This window comes from Aethalodelphis obliquidens, unplaced genomic scaffold (assembly GCF_003676395.1).
Source record: "Aethalodelphis obliquidens isolate GAN/ISIS:26980383/991018 unplaced genomic scaffold, ASM367639v1 scaffold71, whole genome shotgun sequence".
NCBI lineage: Eukaryota > Metazoa > Chordata > Mammalia > Artiodactyla > Delphinidae > Aethalodelphis > Aethalodelphis obliquidens.
In genome coordinates, this window is record NW_020838015.1 from 7,427,194 (window position 1) to 7,440,697 (window position 13,504).

A 13,504-nucleotide genomic window follows, 5' to 3' on the forward strand; every position below is an offset into this window, starting at 1 on the left:
GTCTCTTCCAGATTTCTCAGGACTCTAAGAATCCAACACATTTCCCAGTTTTCGAAGGCAAGATTTACTAGTTCTAAGGATCTCAAGGGGACATTGCAAAATTCTAAACTTTTGTTTTAACTTTGTGACTCTAATTTGGAAAAAAATCACATGGTAGGATTACAACCATGTAAAAGTATAATTATGAAAGAAAATATTTAATAATTAATGGCAGAATGGTAGGTTTGAGGGTTTAAAATGTTATTTTAACAGATTTTAAAAATATTTGTTACTATATTATCTCTTCAATAAAAAGGAATAAATAATTTTCACGTAATATCTCTAAAAAGAAAATTGTCCCCAGATCAGCAGGATCACAATTCTTACAGCTTCCAGAAGCAACAAGTAATCACTTGCTTGTTTAGCCTTTTCCATTCTCCAGTACACAGCAGAGAGAATGGTGAGAGCAATCTTTGCCTCCTATGCCCTTCTCTCCCTGTCACATGCCCTGCCCAGACTCCCCACAAAGCACATCACTTTTCTTGCTCAGACATGAACACTTAAACTTTGGATTGGAAATTATTTTCCCTCAAATTGATCAAACTTTCAGGAAAAGTGTTCTGAGAAATAAAGAAAGAAAGTAAAATGAAGGATTTGGCTAAGGAGTCCTCCATTTCCAATTTGAGCCATCAATCTCCTATTGACCCATTTTCTTGGATCTTTCCAGGCTTATCTTACTTGACCTCTCAGGTGAGTTAGACCTTTTTGACCACTCCCTTTTTTCTGGGTGGTTCTTTCTCCCTTAGTTTCTTTCCTTCTTTTTTTTTCTTTTTTAAATGATGCCTTCATTTTATTTTTAAAATTTATTTAATTAATTTATTTTTGGCTGCATTGGGCCTTTTTTTCTTTTTACATCTTTATTGGAGTATAATTGCTTTATAATGGTGTGTTAGTTTCTGCTTTATAACAAAGTGAATCAGTTATACATATACATATGTTCCCATATCTCTTCCCTCTTGCATCTCCCTCACTCCCACCCTCCCTATCCCACCCCTCCAGGCGGTCACAAAGCACCGAGCTGATCTCCTTGTGCTATGCGGCTGCTTCCCACTAGCTATCTACCTTACGTCTTCATTGCTGCACGTGGGCTTTCTCTAGTTGTGGCGAGCGGGGGCTACTCTTGGTTGCAATGCGCAGGCTTCTCATCACGGTGGCTTCTCTTGTTGCAGAGCACGGACTCTAGGCACGTGGGCTTCAGTAGCTGTGGTGTGTGGGCTCAGAAGTTGTAGCTTGTGGTCTCAGTAGTTGTGGCACACAGGCTTCGTTGCTCTGCAGCATGTGGGATCCTCCTGGACCAGAGCTCAAACCCGCGTCCCCTGCATTGCAGGCAGATTCCTAACCACTGCACCACCAGGGAAGCCCTCTCCCTTAGTTTCTGAGACACTGCTCTGACTTCTTCCTCACAGCCTTCTTTTCCATGGCCAGTCACTTGAGTGTTGGTGGTGTCTAAGCTTTGTCTCTGGTCCTCTTCTCCGATCATCCTACACTAATCCTGAGTGAACTCACTTACGCCCATGATTTCAAAGACTTTTCACATTCTGTTGACTCCTGGTTATATATCTCTATCACAGACTTCTCTCCTGATCTTCAGATTGCACCCTTGGCAGCTTTACAATGACTTCCCTTAGGCACCTTCAACACAACACAATCCCAAACTCCTGTATCCTCAGCCCAGTGAATTACTGTCCACCCAGTCACCTACAGTAGAAAACTGGGAAACCACATTCTCACTTCAGTAAGCCAGGTCTATTTTCCTTCAGAATCGCTCCCTGTCATTCCTCTGCTCTACTCAGGAGGACTGATGGCCTGCAGGTTGCATCTGTCATGCTTCTATATCAACCAGCTTCTGACTGGGTTTTTATTTGAGAGGCCCTGGTGTTAGATATTAGCAAGACTCAATAATGGGGACTTTTTTTTGCCAAAGCTGATCTGCCACTGCTACTGCTGAGTCCTGGCCCACCAAATCAAGGACTAAGTTGGCACCACTGAGCTCCTAATTTAGCATCATTCTCTGTGGGGGACCAGCCAGCTACCTGATGGCAAGTTGATTACATTTGGCCCTTTCTTATCATAGAGGGGCCACAGTTTGTTCTTACTATTATGAGTATAGATTTGCCTTCTCAATATTACCATCTATGGGCTTATGGAATGCCTAATTCACAATCATGTTATCACACACAGCAATGCTTCTGTCTAAGGGATATACTTCACTGCAGGGAAAGTACAGTAATAAATCATGCCACTACAATTTCCTTATCTTGGCTTGTACCCCATCACTCAGGAGCTGCCAGCCTGATAAAATAGTAGAATGTCTTAATTGAGATGCAGTTATGGTAACAACTGTGAGGTCACATTCTGTGGTGTTGGGATGTTCTCCCTCAGGATGTGGCATATTCTTTGAACCAGTGACCAACATATATGGTATGTTTCTCCCTTATATAGAATACATGGGTCCAGGAATTAAGAGGAAGAAGTGGTAATGACCTTTTTCACTATTATATCTAATAATCACCTAACAGAAATTTTGCTTCCTGTCCATAGCATTTAGCTCTATGGGTATAGAAGTCTTGGTTCCAAAGGAAAAAATGCTCCCAGTCAGTGTCAATATAAACTAGAAGTTGAGACTGTCACCTGCCATTTGGAGCTCCTCATACCACTGAACCAACAATCAGAGAAAGGGTAATTATATTGGCAGATGTGATTGATCATGATTAACGATGGGCAATTGGCTTGCTGCTATACAATGGGGGGTTGGGAGGACTATGTCTGAAACCCAGAAGATTCATGGGAGCATCTTTCAGTACTTCTGTGTCTGATGGTAAAAGCCAATCAAAGTCTCCAGCAACCTAATTTAAGTATAGGAGCACCAAGGATTCAGAAAGAAAGATCCTGAAAAGGAATGAAGGATTGGATTGCCCAACTGGGAAAACTACTCCAACCAGTCAATGCGCTAGCTGAGAGGGCAAGAATAACAAAACATGAGGTAGAAGAATAAAGTGATAAATATCAACTATGGCCACATGCCCAGTTACAGGAACAAGAATTGCAGCAGCGAGTTGTACTTCATTATGTGTGTATTAAACAACAATGTCCCTTTTCATTTCATTTCTCTCTCCCTACTATTTTGTATGATGAATGTTGGTAATAAGCACTTGGCTTTTTAACTTACAGGTCAACAGACTCCAAGGAACCACATCTAGTATTTACAAGAGTGATTCCATAATTCCAAGAAGTCTTGGACTTAAGATAGAAAAATGACTAATGAAACTTTCCTCCTCCCCTTGTTGGAGAGAGCTGTGACTTGTATCATGAGTAGTTGTCTCATGTCTGGCAGAAGCATGAATTTGTTAAATGTGGCTATGAGGTGAGAATGGATGCTGAGTAGCTAAGAAGACTGGCTATGTTAGTTCTTTGTCTGTTTGCCCCCACATCTGTTTCTTGCCTTTCCCCAGCTCTGCTCTGTATCCTAGGGAGTTGACTTCTATGGGTTACATTATCCAGACTCTCAGGTCATCTGGCTCGCAACTGGACTTGACATTGGTAGGAGATTGGAGGGTGGGAATGAGAAAGAAGCTAGGGTGTTTACACCCTTTCTCTCTGATGTAGGCAGATTTTCCAGCTGTGGCTTCAGTTCTTGCCAGACAAGCTACTGTATTTCCAACTTCCTCTGTGTAATCCTGGCCCCTGAGCTTCAGTAACATGGCTTCATCTATTGCCCTCTGGTTGAGGAGTGGTGGGAGCTTCTTGCTGTTGACAATCTCTGGAGTCCCTCACTGTGCTCTGTTTGGCTCCCAGCTCCTCTCTCATTTGTGTAATCAACTCTCTGCATTAAATTCCCCAAATGATACAGTCAAATTCCTATTCCTTAATATGTCCTGTGACTGTTCATTCCTGTCCACTTCTTACAACCACTATCTTACATATATCAGTTTCTCACTACCTTTCACCTGGGTTATTGGTCTTACTTTTCAAACTCCACTCCACCACTCCCCCTCTCTCTTAATTAACACACGTAGGCTCTATGTCTTTAGTTTCTTCTCCTCTACTTCAAACAAGAATAACTTTCAGACGTGTAGGTCCATCAGTCATGTTGTTTTAAAACTAGACCTTTTAACTTTATGACCTAGTGACTTGTGCCTTCTACTCAGTATAGAAGTTGTCTTTAGAAACTGAGAAACCAAGGAAGGTTGGCAGAAATGATATTGGAAGTCCAAAATTCTCTCCTTTCCATCTTTGCTGAAATGTTAATATTACTAAAATTTATTTGTCTCCCTAGCTTCAATCTTTCTCTTTGTATATTTCTAAAGAACATTGTTACATTGATGCTCAGATGAAATACTTCATTTTTCTGACAGTATCATCTTTAGATGTTCATCATGAATATTTTGAAAGTTCAGAATAGTATAAAGAAGAAATAATCATCCATAATTCCACAACCCCAAAACAATCATTGTTAGCAGATCATTGAATAATCCTCTTGTTTTTTCTATGCATTTAAAAAACAAAGTTGTTATATATAAAATAGATAATCAACAAGGATCTACTGTATAGCACAGGGAACTCGACTCAATATTCTGTAATAACCTATACGGGAAAAGAATCTGAAAAAGAATGGATATATGTATAGCCAAATCACTTTGTTGTACACCTGAAACTAACACAACATTGTAAATCAACTATACCCCAATATAAAATAAAAATTAAATTAAAAAATAATGAAAAAATTTGTTATAAAACATATTCAATTCACATTTACTTTGTATCTTAATTGGTGGTCTAGGTCCACATCAAGTTCAAGAGAAAAAAAACAATAAAATGTATCCAAAAATAAAGTTGAGATCCATATTACTTTTATTTAAAATTTTTATTGAAATATTTGTATATTCGCATACAGTTGTGAAAAAAAATAGAATTCCCTTGCACACCTGACCCAGTTTCATCCAATGGTGATACTTTGCAAAACTATAATAGAATATCACAACCAGGATATTGACATTGATACAATGCAAGCATCTTATTCATATTTCTCCAGTTTCACTTGTATCATTTATGTTTGTATGTATGTGTGTGCATGTTTGTCTATGTATTACTTCTTAAACAATTGTATCAGCCATGTGGTTTCGTATATCCACCACCACAGTCAAGATACTTAACATTTCCAACACTCAAAGATCTCTCAAGTTACACTTTTATAACTACACCCACTCTTGCCTCTCCCTCCTTGTCTCTAACTTCTGGCAATCGCTAATCTCTCCTTAATTTCTAAAATGTAGTCATTTCAAAAAGTTATATAATTGGAATCATACAGTATGTAACCTTTGTGGATTGGCTTCTTTCACTTAGCATAGTTTCCTGGAGATTCCTCAAAGTAGTTGTGTGTATCAATAGTTCTTTCCTTTTTCTTGCTAAGTAGCATTCCATGGTATGGATCTACCACAATTTCTTTAACTATTCACCTGTTGAAGGACATATGGGCAGATAAATAAAGCTACTATGAACATTTGTGTACAGGTTTTTGTGTGAATATAAGTTGTTATTTCTCTGGGATAAATGCCCAAGACTGCAATTTCCAGGAAGTATTGTAATTACATGTTTAGTTTAAAAAAAAACTGCCAAAGTATTTTCAGCAAGACTGTACAATTTTACATTTCCATTCTCAATGTTTGAATGATCCAGTTTTTCCACATCATTATCAGTATTTGATGTTGTCACTATTGTTTACTTTAGCCATTTTGATGGGTGTAGGGTTATCTCACTGTGGTTTTAATTTTCATTTCTTTGATGGCCAATGGTGTTGAACGTCTTTTCATGTGCTTACTAAATGGCTACCTATATATCCTCTTCAGTGAAATGTGTGGTCATGTCTTTTGCCCATTTTTTAATTGGATTATTTTTTTCTGTTGACTTTTTTTTTTTTTTTTTGTGGTACACAGGCCTCTCACTGTTGTGGCCTCTCCCGTTGTGGAGCACAGGCTCTGGATGCGCAGGCTCAGCGGCCATGGCTCATGGGCCCAGCCGCTCCGCAGCATGTGGGATCTTCCCGGACCAGGGCACGAACCTGTGTCCCCTGCATTGGCAGGCGGACTCTCAACAATTGCGCCACCAGGGAAGCCCTTCTGTTGACTTTTGAGAGTTCATTATATATTTATGATACAGGTCTTCTACTGGATATGTAGTTTGTACATATTTTCTTCTAGTTGTCTGTCATCCTTTTAACAGGGTCTTTTGCAAGGGAAACTTTTAAATTTTGTTGAAATCCAGTTTATCAATTTTTCCTTTTGTGGATCATTCTTTTGGTAACAAGTCTAAAAACTCTTTGTCTAGCCCCAGATTCTGATGATTGTCTCCTACATTTTGTTCTAAAACTCTTGTAGTTTTACATTTTACATTTAAATCTGTGATCAATTTTGAGTTAATTTTTGTATATGGTGTAAGACTTAGGTCAAGGTTTATTTTTTTGCCTATGGGTGTCCAATTGCTTCAGCACAATTTATTGAAAAGGCTATCATTTCTCCACTGAATTACTTTTGCACCTTTGTCAAAAGTCAGTTGGACATATTTGTGTGGGTTGATTTCAAGAGTCTCTATTCTATTCTATTTTTCTGTGTGTTCATCCCTCTGCCAATGATAGCACACAGTCTTGATTACTGTAGCTATATAGTAAGTCTTGAAATTAGGTAGACTGTTTCTTCCCATTTTATTCTTCTTTTTCAAAATTGTTTTAACCATCCTGTTTTCTTTGCACTTCCACATAGAAAAATCTTGTCTGTACCTAGAAAAAGAATCTGGCTGGGACTTGATAGAAATTGTACTGAACCTGTATATCAGTTTGGGGAGAATTGACATCTTTACTATGTTAAATCTTCAAATTCATGAACAAGACATGACTCTCCATTTATTTAGGTCTTCTTCGACTTCTTTCATCAGCATTTTGTATTTTTCAGCATATAAATGCTGTGCATTTTTTTGGTTAGAGTCACACCTAAGTATTTAATTTTTTTGAGCAATGGTAAATGATATATTTTTTTAATCTGGTTTTATAAATGATATTTTTTTAAAATTTCAATGCTCACATATTCATTGGTAGTATATAGAAGGAAAATTGATTTTTATATATTTACCCTGTGTTCTGCAATCTTGCTGAACTCACTTACTAGTTCTGGGAGTTTTGCTTTTTTGTAGGTTCCTTGAGAATTTCTACATAGATAATCATGCAATCTGCAAATAGAAACCATTTTCTTCTTCCTTTATGATTCATATGACTTTTATTTCCTTTTCTTGCCTTACTGAACTAGCTAGAACCTCCAGCACTATGTTAAATAACAGTGGTGTTAGCTGATATCCTCACCTTATTCCTGATCTTAGGAGGAATGTATTCAGTCTTTCACCATTAGGTATAATGATAACTGTAGGTTATTTTGCAGATGCTTTTTACCAAGTTCCCTCTATTCTTATTTTTCTGAGAATTTTTATCATGAATGTGTGGTGAATTTTTTCAAATGTTTTTTCTATATCAATTGATATGAACATATGATTTTTCTTCTATATCCTGTTGATTAATCACCTTGTTATTTGAATATTGAAATAGCTTTGCATGCCTGAGATAAACTCCACTTGATCACAGTATAATTCTTTTTATATATTGCTGAATCTAGTTGCTAATATTGTGTTGAGAATCTTTGTATCTATATTCGTGAGAGGTATTGGTCTGTAGTTTTCTTATTTTTAGTCATTTTCTAATTTTGACATCATGGTAATACTAGCTTCATAAAATGAATTGGAAGTATTCTCTCTCTTTTATTTTCTAGAAGAGGCTGTGAAGAATTTATGTTAATTCTTCTTTAAATATTTGGTAGAATTCTCCAGGGAAAGCATCTGGGCTTGGACATTTATTTTATGGGAATTTTAAAATTACAGATCCAATTTCCTAAGTAGTTATAGGTTATTCAAATTTTATTTAGTTATTTTATATTTAGCTATTCAAATTTTCTGTTTCATATGGGTTAGTTGTGATGGTTTGTGTTTTTCAAGGAATTGGTCCATTTCATGTAAGTTGTCAAACTTGTGCCTGCAAAATTGTTTGTAATATTCCCATAGTATCCTTTTGATGTCTATAGCATCTACAGGTATATCCCTTATTTTGTTCCTGATACTGGTAATTAGTGTCTTCTCTCTTTTTTCTTTGTGAGTCTTGTTAGATGTTTATCCATTTTAGTGACCGTTTTGAAGAACCAGCTCTTTGTGTTGTTAATTTTCTCTATTCTTCTGTTCTCAATTTTGTTGATTTCTGCTCTTATCTTTAATATTTCCTTTCTTCTGCTTGCTTTGGGATTATGTTACTGTTCTTTTTTTAGGTTCTTGAGATGGGAGCTTAGACTATTGATTTAAGACTTTTCTTGTTTTCTAATGTAAGCATTTGGTGCTCTAAATTTCCTTCTCCACTGCTTTAGCTGTGCCTCCCAAATTTTGACATGCTCTATTTTAATTTTCATTCAGTTCAATATATTTTCCCATTTTCCCTTTGGCCCATGGATTATTTAGAAGTGTGTTATTTAATTTCTAAGTCTTTGGAGATATTTCCTTTATCTTTCTGGTAATTCTAGTTTAATTCCACCACGGTCAGAGAAAATACTCCGCTATGATTTCAGTTCTTTTAAATTTGTTGATGTTTGTTTTGTGACCCAGGATGTGGTCTATCTTGGTATATATTCCATGGGAACTTTAAAAGAATGTTTTTTCTGCTGTTGTTGGGTGTAGTGTTCTATAAATGTCCACTAGATTCTGTTGGTTGATAGAGCTGTTAAGTTCTTCTATATCCTTGATGATTTTCTGTTTAATTGTTCTATTAGTTATTGAGATAGAGGTGATGAAGTCTCCAACTATAATTGTGGATTTATCTATTCCTCTTTTCAGCTTTATCACTTTTTACTTTATGTATTTTAAAACTCTCTTGTTGTGTGCATACACATTTAGATTTGTTATATCTTCCTGGTGGATTGATCCTTTTATCATCATGTAATGTCACTCTTTTACTCTAGGATTTTTATTTGAAGTCATTTTATCAGGTATTAATATAGCCACTTCTGCTTTTTCACATTAATGTTTGCATGGTTTATCTTTTTGTATTCTTTTACTTTCGACCTGTCTGTGTCACTGAATTTGAAGTAAGCTTCTTGAAAATAGCATACAATTGGGTTGTGTTTTTTAAATGCCCTTTGCCCATCTCTGTTCTTTGATAGGTATATTTATATGATTTATATGTAAAGTAATTATAGATATGTTAGTGCTTAGTTAAATTTGCCATTTTGTTACCTGTTTTTAATTTATTTCCACAGGGTCTTTTTCCTCTGTTTGTTTTGTTTTTTTATGGGTTACTTGAGTAGTTTTTAGGATTCAATCTTGATTTATTTATAGTAGCTTTGGATGTAACTCTCTTTGAAGTTTTTGTAGTGATTGCTCTGAGCATTACAATATACATATGTGACTTATAACAATCTACTTGTATCAACATTTTACCACTTTGAGTGAAGTGTGGAAACCTCACTTCAACTTAGGTAAATTTACCTTCACTACTTTAAAATATTGTTGTCTTGAGTATCATATGGTGCTATAATTTTTGTTTTAATCATCAATCATGAGTTATAAAACTCATGAGGGAAAGCATATTCTATTATATTATCCATAGTCTTGCTCTTCTGTTCCTGATGCTCCAAGCATCTTTTTTTTTTAATCATTTCTGTTTGAAGAATTTCCTTTAGTCAACTTTTTAAAATGGCCTTCTAGCAACAAATTCTTTTAATTCTCTTTTATCTGAGATGTTTTTAATTTTTCCTTTATTCTTAAGGATAATTTTGCCAGATACAGAATTCATGGTTGATAGTTCCTTTCTTCCAACAGTTCTTTCTGGCCTCCATGGTTTCAGATGAGAAATCCCCTGTCCTTTGTATTGGTGTTTCTGTACAGGTAATTTATCATTTTCTCTGGCTGCTTTCAAGTCTCTTTGGGATTTGCTCAACTTCTTTGTGTCTTTTGCTAAGCTTGGGAAGTTTTCAGCCATTATTTCATATTATATCATATCTAAGAAGGCTTTGCCTACTGGTTTATCTTTGAATCTAAGAATATAGTGCTATGGCTGGCACATTGTTGATGCTCTCTTTATATTTATCAAATGAATGAATGAATAAATCTAAGAATAACTAAGTGAATAAATGAATTTTTGAGTAAGTAGGTACAATGAATGGTTAACTGTAATTTGGAATTTCAGGTCTCTTGATCAAAATTTTTTTTTCCCATAAGGAGCTGAACCATTTTTATTTGTCTATTTATAAGCTATGATCATAGGTGAAATGCAGTTCCCTAGGGAGCTAACAATGTCTTTTGTCCTTGGTTATTTGCATCTTCACATTCTGAAGCATCTAATCTCATGTATTGATTAAGGAAAAGAATGAAAGTAATGGGGGAATCTCATGAGAACTCTTGAAACTCCCAAGGGGGATAGAGAGCTGTCCAGGAGACTGAAATTACCAAGGCCCTACTTTGCCACCTACCCTGTTTTGTCCCCATCTTATGTATCTCTTAAAATACACACATTAAAAATCACCATTAGGGTAAATAAACATGGATGAATTCTTAGATATGTCTTTGGATAGAAAATTAAATGTTCCCAGATGCCCAGAAGGACAGTACTCTTGACACTGTGTCCCAGCAGTTACTCCTATCTATAGCTTACAGGACTGAGCAGTAGTGCTTTGAATACCCCTTTCAGCCTAGGCTGGAAGCAGTAACACGCTTGCACTTGATTTCCAAACCAACAGTGACAAAGCAAAGGTTTGATCAATAGATTTTGCTAGAGGCAGAAGCAAGTTTACTGTGGTAGTTTATTGGAAAATCCTCTTGTTTGTGCTAAATGCATCATTGGTTATATGTGTTTTCTCATGCTTTCATTTTTTCCTTCCTTCCCTCCCTCCCTTCCTGATTCTTTCTTTCTTGTCAATTAAAGGCTACTTTCATACACAGAATACACCCAAAAACTAAAACCTTTAATGCTTGTTGAATTAGTGTCAATTTAACTATAAATTTAACGAAAATATATTTAGACAAGAGCTGTACATTCTTTGGCAAATGATTTTAAGTGTACTGAAAAACAAAGCAAATGATAATAAGTCAAATAATATGTATATATTCTGGTGAGCACAATTTAATGGAATTTTCTTCAATTGGCAGCGGAAATGACTTCTAATCCTAGCTGTGGTAAGGTTTTTCAGAGCATAGCCTGAAACCTGTGGTCCTTTATCACTTGGGACCAGTTAAGCATTCCTGTTCCTTGACATTTTTGAAATGATTTGGGGAAACTTAACCAGGCTGCGGCAGTGTGAAGGCCAGGGGTCCCCTGGGGAGGCTGTGGCTGTTACTGCCCATAGACCAGCCTAAACCTAGCTCCATGTTCACACAGGTCACTTCCAAACTTCCAAGACTACTTGAGGTACAAAAAATGGGTCTTAAAGCAGTAGAGTGGTGATGTATGGTCAGTTTCAGGCTCTGTCCACAAGAATAAATTGCAGCCTAGAATTTTAGACAACTCTGGGAATGTCCAAAGGGTTTTCATGTTTACCATAATTCTAGGTGAGAGAGCCAGGATAAAGGAAAGCCACAACCACAGTGGGAACAGGGTTATTTAGAACTGAAATATTTAAATGTTCATAGAAAGAGTGAGGCCATTTTGTGTCCCTGTTAAGTGCTCTTCAAAGTTGTTAGTTTGGTTAATATGCTCTCTTTATTTGGATGAAATACTGGGTTTGTCTGCCAAAAGATTGTCTAATTATATGTTACTTTGCTTTTCTAAGTGGCCCCAAATTTTTCTTTGGTGCTTCTATATTTGCTTTATATACCTGATCTTCACTGGAGTAGGGGCTGTTTCAGGAATTAACATGAATAATTAAAATGAATTAATCCTTTGTTTGTGACATAAATTGCACTTTTTAATTGAAGTATAGTTGATTTACAATGTTGTGTTAGTTTCAGGTGTACAGCAAAGTCATTCAGTTATATATATATATATATATATATATATATATATATACATATACATATATATGTGTATATATATTCTTTTTCAGATTCTTTTCCATTATAGGTTATTACAAGATATTGAATATAGTTCCTGGTGCTATACAGTAAATCCTTGTTTATCTATTTTATATATAGTAGTGTGTATCTGTTAATCCCAACTCCTAATTTATTCTTCCCTCCCTTTGGTAACCATAAGTTTGTTTTCTACATCTGTGAGTCTATTTCTATTTTGTAAATAAGTTCATTTGATGAGGAAACTGAAGCACAAAGACTGCTCATTTGAATCATTTATTTTAGATTCTACATACAAGTGATATTATATGCTATTTTTCTTTCTTTGTCTGACTTACTCCACTTAGTATGATAACCTCTAGGTCCATCCATGTTGTTGCAAGTGGCATTATTTCTTTCTTTTTTTATGGCCGAGTAATATTCCATTGTGTGTGTATATATATATATATATATATATATATATATATATATATATATATATAAACCTCTTCTTTATCCATTCATCGGTTGATGGACATTTAGGTTGCTTCCATGTCTTGGCTATTGTAAATAGTGCTGCTATGAGCATTGGGATGGATGTATCTTTTTGAATTAAAGTTTTTCTCTTTTTCTGGATATATGCCTAGGAGTAGGATTGCTGGATCATATGGTAGTTCTATTTTTAGTTTTTTAAGGAACCTCCATACTGTTCTCCATAGTGGCTGCACCAATTTGCATTCCCACCAACGGTGGAGGAGCATTCCCTTTTCTCCACATGCTCTCCAGCATTTGTTATTTGTGGACTTTTTGACGATAACCATTCTGACTGGTGTGAGGTGGTAACTCATTGTAGTTTCGATTTGCATTTCTCTAATAATTAGCGATGCTGAGCAGCTTTTCAGGTGCCTGTTAGCCTTCTGTATATCTTCTTTGGAGAAATGTCTATTTAGGTCTTCTGCTCATGTTTTGATTGGGTTGTTTGTTTTTTTGATATTGAGCTGTATGAGCTGTTGGTATTATAAATTGCAATTTTTTCTTAGTTTTTCCATGTCTTTTGACTTGATGAATTTTTAAGCAGAAACTTATTTCTTAGGTAGTCAAATTTATCCATTTTTAATGTTATAGTTTCGGAATTTTGAAATTTAAAAGAACCTCCTTACTCTGAGGTAATCACGTAATTTCTCCATGTTTTGTTCCAGCACTTATAGGGTTTCTTTTACATCTTTGATCTACTTGGAATTTATCCTGGTAGATGCTGTGAGGTATAGATCCAAAGTTATTATTTTCCAGATAGTTACTTAGTTTTTCCAAAACAGTATGTTGGATGTTTGTCTTTTCAGCACTGATCTGAGAGGCCACCTATATCATAAATTAAATTATTGTATGTATTTCAGTCTACTTCTGT